The 10,553-nt window shown below is 38.1% G+C and overlaps 1 pseudogene; it reads left to right on the top strand.

The window, feature by feature from the left end:
- Positions 1–7,734, top strand: part of LOC107696052 (thyroid adenoma-associated protein homolog) — a 12,490-nt pseudogene extending 4,756 nt beyond the window's left edge.
- The last annotated feature ends 2,819 nt before the right edge of the window (positions 7,735–10,553 follow it).

Genomic DNA, 10,553 nt, shown 5'->3' with positions numbered 1-10,553 from the left:
TTTGTACCTTAGTAAAAGTCTTTACTGTCACTTTTGATGATCAATCAAATGTATCCTTGTTGTATTAAATTTTTCCGTTCTTTCATTGAAAAAAAACAATCATACAACTGACCCAAACTTTTGAACGGAAATGTGTATGCAGAGTTTGTGCCTGGGGTTAATTTAATTTGAGTTTATTTAAAATGTGTTGGGTCCATCTTGTTTTTACGAGTACAATATTATCTTTATTTTGAATATCTATTATTATGTGTGTTTGTGTGTATTTCTGTATTATAGGGTGGATTTGAACATGGGGAGAAACAGTCGGTTAAATTGATCACATTCCTTTTCACCGAACTGGAGCACCATTACGTCACTGCCAGGAATGACATGTTGCTTGCTGCTCGTACAACACCTATTCATGGTAGGAGCAAATAAAACTGAGCTAAAACTGAGTTTATTGATCTTGCTACAGTTGTTTACCACTAAGCAGAGGTTTCACTACTAATATATCTGAAAATATGCTGAAATAATCCACAAATAGAGTGTATTTTATTACTTCAGGCATTGTAAGCGCTCTGCAGAGGCGCTTGCTGGAGGTGCCGGGGGTCCTAGAAGAGTCAATGACCCATAGCATTGCAGGAGATATTGTGTCTTTAGTAGAAAAGCTCACTCTACTGCTGCTAGGTGTGCTGTATGGGGACCAGGACACTGAGGAGAAAGGTACGCTGAAACTGCAGATGTGATCCATTAAGTTATAATGAAACAATGTCTAATGAGATTTTCTTATAAGAATATACTTTTCTTTTTTGTCACAGATGTGTCTCCATCATTCTATGACATGGGGAATGCAATCAGTTCTCTGATTGGTCAGGGTGGGGTTGAGGGGGTGGGGCTTGATGAGGATGGCGAGAAGAATGTGCTGCTCTCTGAGGAACATAGTCTAGTGCTGACCTGTTGCTGGGTTTCCTTGAAGGTAAAGCTGCTAGAAGGATGACAGAACATCAGCCTACGTTTTAAGCTGTGGTTTACAAAAAGTACTCTGTATGACTAAGATACAATGGATGATTTACTTTCCTGGTAGGAAATTGGTATTTTTCTGGGCTCCCTGGTGGAGAGGATCCTGTCACTCCACTGTAAAGAATTGACATTGAGTGTGAAAGAACTCAGAGGGGCTTCCAAAGTGTTTAAAGACATCATTCTGAAATGTAGACACTGGGTAAGTCAGATTTGCTCTTTTCACACTGATGTCCAAACACTTTTTTCCTCCAGTAACATCTTATCTGTTTGTGGTCCTGTTCTCTCTTTTTCTCTCATCTTCCATTAGGGGGCAGTAGAGGGCTGCTGTGTTGGCTTCACTAAGTTCTGCAGGGCTCTACTGAGCAGCTCCGATCCAGAAATCAGTGAGATCCCGCCCCTCATTTTACAACAGGTAGAATAGAGTGAAGGATTCATTCTCAATTAGGAATTCATGGGATTCTAATAGAAATTCCAAGTTAAATTATTGTGTTTAAGTAGCCATTAAATCATTTTTGTTTTATTTTGATTTATTTTATTTTATAAAAAAAAAAAATCATATAATGCTCTCTCTCTCCCTCTAGGGCCTTTCTGTTTTCCAGTCGCCCCGTAGTACATCAGTGACGAGGCGTGCTGCCAGTCTACCCATGCTGATTTTGGGTGTCTTAGCTGCTGAGGACTCTAGCAAGTCTCGCCCCCTTTTGGCCGGAAACCATTAACTCCCTACTGGACACAGCCAAAGCACCTCTTCCCCAGGACTGGGACCAAACTCTTGACTTACCACAGGTAGAGTAAATGATCTACCTATTAAATATATCTACAGTTTTGCTGGATTAGACATGTTAAAGGAGCTGTGTTCTTAAAAGATGTCTTTGTTCTCCCCTGATCTCTCACAGGTGTGTGCTGTTCACACCCTTCAAGCGCTGGTGAAGGGCTCTAGTCTGGGTGTAGCTGTTCTACAGTACACCCCTGTGGTGGCCATTCTGTCACTCTCACTCCTCAGCTCGCCGTGCTGGGCCATGAGAAACGCAGCCCTGCAGCCCTGCAGCTCTACAGTACGAGCCAGTCACGCTCACAATTATTCTCATTTCAACCCTTGTGAAGTAGTCACGTGTTGAACTTTGACTTCTCGTAGGTTCTCTCTGCACCAGAATGTTGGGTCAACTGCCAACCGGTGAAGAGGGCTCCACTCATTCCAGCATGTCTTCTCCTTCCTTCTTTAACCTTTACCCAACCCTACAGCCCTTCCTCCAGGGGGTATGATGGTGTATGGCTGTACAAACACACCATACATCCAAATGCATGAACATAAATGTATTATATTGTATATTATATTACGTTTATTGTATTATATTATTTGCTAAATTTGACTATCCAAAAAGTTGTATAATATATGATTTTGTTAAATTATTAAATTATATTATATTATATTCAGATTTGAATAAACAATATTTTGTATAATATAATATCATCTCAATATATATTTAGATAAAAAAAATTTAAAGCATATGATATTATATTAAATCTGGTAAATTAGCAAAATCTTCCTGATTCATAACTATTAATATACATTCATGTTTCTGATTTGCTTGATGTTTTTGTGTTTTCCTCAGGACTTTGTCGGAATTCCTGCCTCCGCTATTCTTCCTAGCTGCCAGTCCAGTCTATGGCGTACGAGTGATGTCATCAAGAGCCCTAGTTGCTATGATACCACCAAGTGAATATCTGGCAACTGTCCTGCAGTTGGTGGAAAAGCTGCCGGAATCACAGGACGTTGTGTGCTGTCACAATAGACTGCATGGCCAACTCCTACAGATAGGAGCCATACTGGCCAGGGCACTGAAAACTAACATGTAAGCATGAAGGAAACACCACTATAAGCTTTGACATTTTTGGTCATTAATTTGTTGTTATTTTTTTGCCGCAGCAGTCATAATCAGTGATCAAACTGTAATCCGAGTCTTCTCGTTTAGCAGTCGGTCATCTCTCAATGAGATTGTGAGTGAGTTTGAGTCCAGACTGTGGATGGCATCTGTGAGGCAACAGTGCCCGCTGTTGCGGCTGGCATATGTGGATATAGTGAGGCTGATAAAAGGCCATTGCTCTGGTGCTTTCCTCACTCAGCTCTCCTCTCAACTACTGCAGGAGATTCACAGGACTCCAAACATACTAGAGGTGCTTCTTCATGTCCTTTGGAGTGTGCTGTCATTGACATACATAGCAAGTGAAATGAACAGTGTTTATTGTGAATGTTATGTGTGCTTTAGGTTGGCTTTGCTTCATTCCACCAAAGTGCAGTGAACTTCCTTTGTGGGGATCCTGAGTGGGCGTGTCAGGTGTGGCAGCATCTGGCCAATGGCAGCGCAGTAGTCCTACAGCAAGTTATAGAGAGAGCGCTTCACTCTTACTCCTGCAGTGCCTCTGTATATGGTCAGTTGATTTTGTTGCAGTTATTGTAGAATGGGGCACTTGAGTCGGACTTGTTACCCGAAGGTCGCGGGTTCAGTTCTCACTAAGGTGCCCTTGAGGAAGGCAACTACTACTCACTGCTGTGTGTGTGCACTTGGATGGGTTAAATGCACAAATTCCGAGTATGGATTACCATACTTGGCTACATGTCACATCACTTTTTAATGCAAAGATACAATAATTATACTGAGATAAACTAAACAGCTTTTTATGTGTGAATAAATTGCATTCATCACAGTACCGTTTAAAAATTTATTTGTTCTCCATCTGGTTGTTTACAAATGCTTTTGTTAATGTCGCTTGCTTTCGGTCATGAAAACATTAATTTATTTACATATATTTTATTATTATTATTATTATTTCAATTAATTGTCTTGATTTAACATTAACATAACAAGTGTTTTTTTTTTTCTGTACCTATTGCTGTAGCCTCACTTTATATAATAGGCTGGACATTTGAGCCAGTCTCAAATGTTGACCAGAAACAACTGAAGGAAATTAAAACAAAACCAAGATCCGTTTAATACGTTGCCCTGAAATCAGGCTGTAGATCTTATTACACCCTTCATGTTCTTGAGTGAGGGGGGCGTGTTAGACATTGTATTCAGTAATCTTTAAAAACAGACTGGGTTTGGACTTGGCCAGGATTTCTGCCCAGCCCTCATGTGAGGTCAGTGAAACACCAAACTGCTCTACATGTCATGAGAAAAATCCCACAGCCTTATAATGCTTTTAAATCTCTTCTCATAAGAAGGAAAAGATCATGATTGCAAGAATAGTGGATGGGTGTGGTTGTTGTTGTTGCTTTTTACAATGTCTGGAAAGGTTCTTTTTTTAATAACAGCATCCATCATCTGCAGGCCAACCTGAAGAAGGCGCTGTTGGACCAGAATGTGGAGTACAGGGGAGCATTCTTGACCGCATTAGTTGAGGTTATGACCCCAGAGGAAGAGAGTCTTGCCCTGCCTGGTCCCTATCCTTCAGGGTTTGAGGAGACATGGCTGCAGGAGTGTGCGGAGCTTCTGTTTACTGATCTGGAGTCAGACAGAGGAGGACCTGTGCTGATCTCCATGGCTCTGTGTGCAGTCAGCCTGCTTCTTTGTCAAAGGTAAGCTCACCTGTCATGCAGCCAAATGTTAATGTGTTTAGCTTGATGTTATTAGATAGTCTTAATGTTCTTTATATTTGTTTATATTTAATATTTTTGTGAAAACTGATTCATTTTTTTCTATTTTTCTATGTTTTTAATGTATAGAACAGCATTTATTTGAACTAGAAGTTATTTGTAACAATGTAAAAGTAATAACTGTCACTTTTGATCAATTTAATGCATCCTTGCTGAATAAAACTATTAATTTCTTTAAAAAAAAATTCTTACTGACCCCAGACTTTTTGAATATCTTGCGACGCGTTCAATAGTGATCTTCAAACATAAGTGCTGACAGTGTTTTCGAATGAGAGTAGACTTCACATTCAGGGCTGGCTCCAGTCAATTCCAGATTTCTTTTTTATTTTTTTTCTTGTGTAATATTTTTGTTCCACTCAGGGGACCGCTAAAGGTGTTTGTCCTGTTTTATGTCAACTTATGTTTCTGAGAAATCCAAAGGTCTTCACAGATGGCTCATGGATTTACCGGTGCTCAAACTCTTTACTCTGTTTGCCTGTCTGTCACTCTCTCATTCTCTCAATGTGGACTTGGCTTTGCTCCAGCGCTGGTGTAACTTATTAGAGAAGCACAGATGTCCTGAAGCTCCCGAGGCCCTCAGAACAGCCTGTGCACAGGCTCTGTGTCTGTGTGGCATCCACGTAGTGACCAGGAGCCTGACGGGCATCCTCACGCATAATGAGCTCTGTACCAGGTATATTAAAGATGTGTGCTTTGAACAACTCAGTTTGGGCAGTGAGCTAGACAGGGAAGGACTAGAAACAAAATAAATAGTGCATTGTCAGGAAGTTTTATATTTCTGTCTAGTTAGATTTGCAGATTCATTGCAAGGTCATGTTTCTGCATCTGGTTCAGGCTTTGGTTTTAGATAGGTTTGTTGTTTATTATTTAATGATTATGTGCAGGAAGTATTTGATGTAGAACTAAATTTCCATCCCTCTGTATTTTGAAGCTTGATCAGCACAGGTATCTACCTGCTTCAGGATGAGAGTCCACAGGTGAGAGCGAAGGCGGCTGTCTTTGCCTCTCTGCTCTGCTGTTCTGTTCGACGTCCAGAAGATCCACAGAAATGCTTCTACATGCAGGTGAACCGGGCTCTGCACTCACTGCTGGACCTGCTCTTGGAGGAATTCTGGGATGCAGGTGGTGCTTTGGAGGCCTTAGTGTGCCACTTACCAGACTGTGATCTGAATGCTGTACTGACGGAGGCCAAAGAGACACAGTATGTCAGTCCACATTCAGAAATTAAAATTATTCAGGCCAATCATTATTTCCTATTTGTGTATATTATTATAGAAATGCTATGCATTATTATGTGAAAACTATGTAGCATTAGACAGTCATTTTGTTTACTATTGTCATAGTTTTACTTACTATCATAGTTTTAAGCCCACATTCAGTTTTAGAGTTTTTATCATTACCATTCAAAATTTTGGAGTCAGCAAAAAAAAAAAAAAGACTTTTTATTCAGCAATGGTGCATTTAATTTAATCAAAAGTGACTGTAAAGACTTATTCTTATATATTTTAAATGCTGTCCTTTTGAGCTTTCTGCCTGGAAAAAAGTATCATCGTTTCCACAAAAATATTAAGCAGCACATCAGTTTTCAACAGTGATAATAAAAAAATGCTTCTTGAACACTAAATCAGCAAATTAGAATGATTTCTGAAGCATCATGTGACAGAGAAGACTGATGTAATTGCTGCTGAAATGTTTTTACATTTTAATAATATTTCACAATATTCTTGTTTTTACATAAAAAATGTATTTACATTTATTTTAATCAAATAAATGCAGCCTTAGTGAGCATAAGAGACTTCAACATTAAAAAATCTTACAGACCCTAAACCTTTGAATGGTGTTGTAGATTTTAAAAATCTTATATAGGTTTTAATCTTTATACCATTTATTATATTTTACCTGGCTTTTGCAAAGGAAACACGTACAAACTTCCTGTTTTCTTCTGTCTCTTACTTTTTTGTGTTTATTTGGTTGTTGTTTTCTTATGTTGGTCAGATGTCGCAGTTTGTATGAGCGAGATGAAGCAAATGTGTTTGCAGAGCCATCTGTGATCTCAGAGTGCCTGTTGCCACACCTATTGAATCTAGTTAAACATTACCCAGAATCCTCCACTCTTGCCAAGAACCTCGAGCACTGGGCCCGAAACAGTGCAGCCATTGTCAAAGAGAATCTCTCAATTTGTATGCAACTTCAATTAGGTATATATAAGATTTGCCAGATAACCATAATGATTGTTTTTCTTTATTATTGCATGAATTATCACTAATTAACTTCCTGATGCTCTGTTGTAATTGAATCAAAAACCTTATAATTACAATTAATATGATCTGTAATATTTATTTATTGTTTGTATGTAGTCGTCGTTGTATGTTTACGTGCCAATTATGTCTCTCGTTTGTTGTCTAGGCGATGTCCTGAATCCTGATTAGCTGAGTTTGCTAATAGAACCCCGTTTCCATGGTGCTCTATCAGGCCTGTTCACTAGGGCGATTGTACTGCTCCAGCTGCTCAAGAAGTGTGATTCCATATGACCGCTACTTGACCCTTTGAGTTTATCTACAGACCTTCAGGATATTCACAGAAGGTTTGTTCTAAATGGAGTCTTCCTTCCTCAGGTCTTCATTGATGCACTAAGGACAGATTAATCCAGTGTTGTCACAGATCAGGGTTGCATTATTGCAGTTACAGGCTTAATTGAACACAAAAAATGGATTAGTCATTATTGATCTGGAAAAGCTGGCTCTTCATCGCCATATTGAGTGGAAACTATTCGAAAGGAAAAATAACAGTCCTTTGTTGTGCAATACAAGATAGATAATAAAGAAAACTTGTCTACTTCACCAGCCAAAATCAAACACCAACTCCAGATAATTCTTGAAGACAGCAGCTCTGTAAGTGTAGCACATCTAAATCTGAAATAGCTGAAAGATGCCATTGTTTCTGGATGGGTGGTGATTTCTGAAATAGAGCACACTGCAGGCGGGGACAAACAGGCTCAGCAAGCATCTGAGGATGGTACATACATTTTTAGCCAAATCTCTCTTTTGAACCAAATGTGATTCATTCTTGTATATTGATGTGTTTTATATATTTAATAAATAAAGATTGAATAATGTTTTAGAACTTACTGGCTAACACTGATCTGTGATCCCAATAACAAACATTTGGTACTGTGTGCCAGAAAATGAATGCTGCTTATTTCTAGCTGATTGATGTTTTGATAGCCAATCTCTGCGACCTCAGAGACTCGTTGTTTTTATGTGGAGTGGTGGCTCACGGTTCGCTGTGATAACACTTCACAAAAGCCCAAACCGGTTTGAGCTGCCTCACACCAACCTCAACAGCATCTTCTGATACACACACAGCAGCCGCAATCAGCTGCTCTCATTCACTCTTTTCCTGTGGTTCATTCTATCCTAATCCTTTCTTATATTCCCACTACATATTTTATCATTTTATCCCACTGGTTTTATATTTTTGCGTCTTTCTTTCTCACTCTGTACCCCTTTTTCATCCTCATTGCGTCTTTGTGTAAGCCACTTCTATACTCAGGTTTCCACTGCAGGGGTAAATGCATCAAACAGTGATGTAATGGTTTTTGCGGCAACAGTAGAGTTGCCCTACGATAACAGTAGGGGAAGAGTGCCTGCTTTATGCCACATTTGAGGCTCCTCTCCCAGGTTAAGTGTGCATTTTCTGCCCTCAGCACAGGGCTAGTTCATGATTCATGGTTGGAATATGTACTCAGTTGCTGTGCAACGCTCCTGTGTGTCACAGGACACAGTGTTAGGACGCAGCTGGGTATCCCAGTAGCCATCAGTGGAGCAGATGGTCTGAGTTTACAGCAGACGCTGAAGTGATTCGCACTCCTCTATGAATGCTGCAATTGTATTATAAATGACATATTGATTATTTTAGAGTCTAGAGGACATTCAGGTGGATTTCTTGGGCGGGTGGCATTTTAAAATGTATAAAATCTGGGGGAAAAAAAACATAATTACATTCAAGAGCAGTCTTTGTATTATTGTTTGATGAAATATAACATTTTATATTCATTTTAGAAATATTTGAAATAATGTTTTAGTATTTATAATGAGAAAAACGATTTGGAGAAAATTAGTCTTTTTGCCACTTTAAAAAAACAAGAGCTCATAACTTTCACATGGGCTATAAATGGACTATTTTTTGTTTCTTTATTAATTCAGGCTATTTTAAAAGAGAGTTGTTGAATGCGAGACATCTGTGTGTGCAAATTAAATATATGGAAGTCTTTTTACAGGCTTGGCTTTTTCCACTCATTATCTTCTGTCTTCTCCATACTAACCCACATTTCACTTCCTGTTTACCTCGGATGGAGAACCAGTATTGACTGAAGAAATGGTAAATTAATCTGCCACTGGATTAGTTATTTTTTATTCACAGTAGTTATGTTTGATTTTAATTAATCTTTGGACTGTATACTATTCATGGTAATGGTATAGTACTGTTTGTCCTTGGTTCTATTTTGGAGTTAATAGGAAGTTTTATCATGTTTATTCACTATATTGTTTATGACAATGCATGTGTGTTCTATTCTGAAAGCTTTCAGTATGTTTACATTATTATTATTTAAATAACACTTTTTAAACAAACCAGTCAAACAGCATTTCATTGTCAGGTAGAATTCCTGGAACAAACAGGAGTAATAGCTGGATGTCAAAAACAGCAAGGACATAATCAACAAACTTTAAAACAAAGAAACGCTGTAGTCATTGAATGTCTGAGCTCTCTCCCACTCATCTGCTTGGGTCCACAACTCACAAAAAAAGCTGCCAACTTGACTGGGGTTGGAAACTTTGTGTAATTTCTTGGAAAAGAAAGTGGGTCAGTTAACCTGGCAGGAGTACCATGGAAAGGAAGCAGACAATCTGGTCTAATTAAATCTGATTGCTTACTTCCATGCTCCAAAATGCAGTGAAAACCCTCAACAAACCTTCCAAAATGTAAAAAAATGCATATCTATCTCATACATCAAGACATGGTACCTAGAGATTAATGGTGAACTGTAACTAATGAGTTCAAGCAGAAAATGCAACACTGCAGTTACTGTGCTAAACTGTGCTGAACTATTAAAAACAGACTGTTGTATTCATAATAGTTGTGTACTGTACTTGACAAAGAGGAATGTTAGTATAGAGTTGTCCAGAATGTACCACTGAGACACTGACAAAAAGAGTATAACTATGAACAAAACAATAGAGATTGTGTGTGTTTTTCATCCGTTCTGAGAGGACAGCAGTTTTAGAAGCTGAATAGCCTACACGGATTGTGTCGCATCACTAATCAACCCTGCGTTTTCCTCCTTTTAATAGTGTCTCCTCAGGGGACCCTCTGTTTCCTTGTAAATAATAGAGGCACTCATTATTCCTGATCTCCTAATGAAGTTCTGCTCTGTCAGATTTGTAGAATGGATGAAGTGAATGAATTGATAGTGCTGTAATGATGAATTTGTGTACAGGGTTTGGCCTATTTCATTCCTTGCAAACCCATGATGCATGGAAGCTCATTCAGTCACGCAGCTTTCATCAGAAAAGAGGCTAATATTATGAATTTGCTTTAAATCGTAATTTGTCAAGCTAAGGAAATTTGTCTCATAAAAAGGCCAGGAAAATTTAATCAAAACGCATAATATTATAATATTCATAGATGGCATAATACAAATATAATAATATAAAAATAAAACAATAATAATATATTAAATAACTAATAATCATCATAATTTATATAATAATAATCATAATTGTAGAGTTTGATACATTTTAATGTATGAATTATGCTATATAAAATGTATATTTAAACATATAATACATAATTCTATAAGAACGATTACATATACAAATGTAATTTATATATAAATTCTTTA

The sequence above is a fragment of the Sinocyclocheilus anshuiensis genome, unplaced genomic scaffold (genome assembly GCF_001515605.1).
Source record: "Sinocyclocheilus anshuiensis isolate Anshui unplaced genomic scaffold, SAMN03320099.WGS_v1.1 scaffold935, whole genome shotgun sequence".
Classification (NCBI taxonomy): Eukaryota; Metazoa; Chordata; class Actinopteri; order Cypriniformes; family Cyprinidae; genus Sinocyclocheilus; species Sinocyclocheilus anshuiensis.
This window is presented reverse-complemented; position numbering and strand designations above follow the sequence as displayed.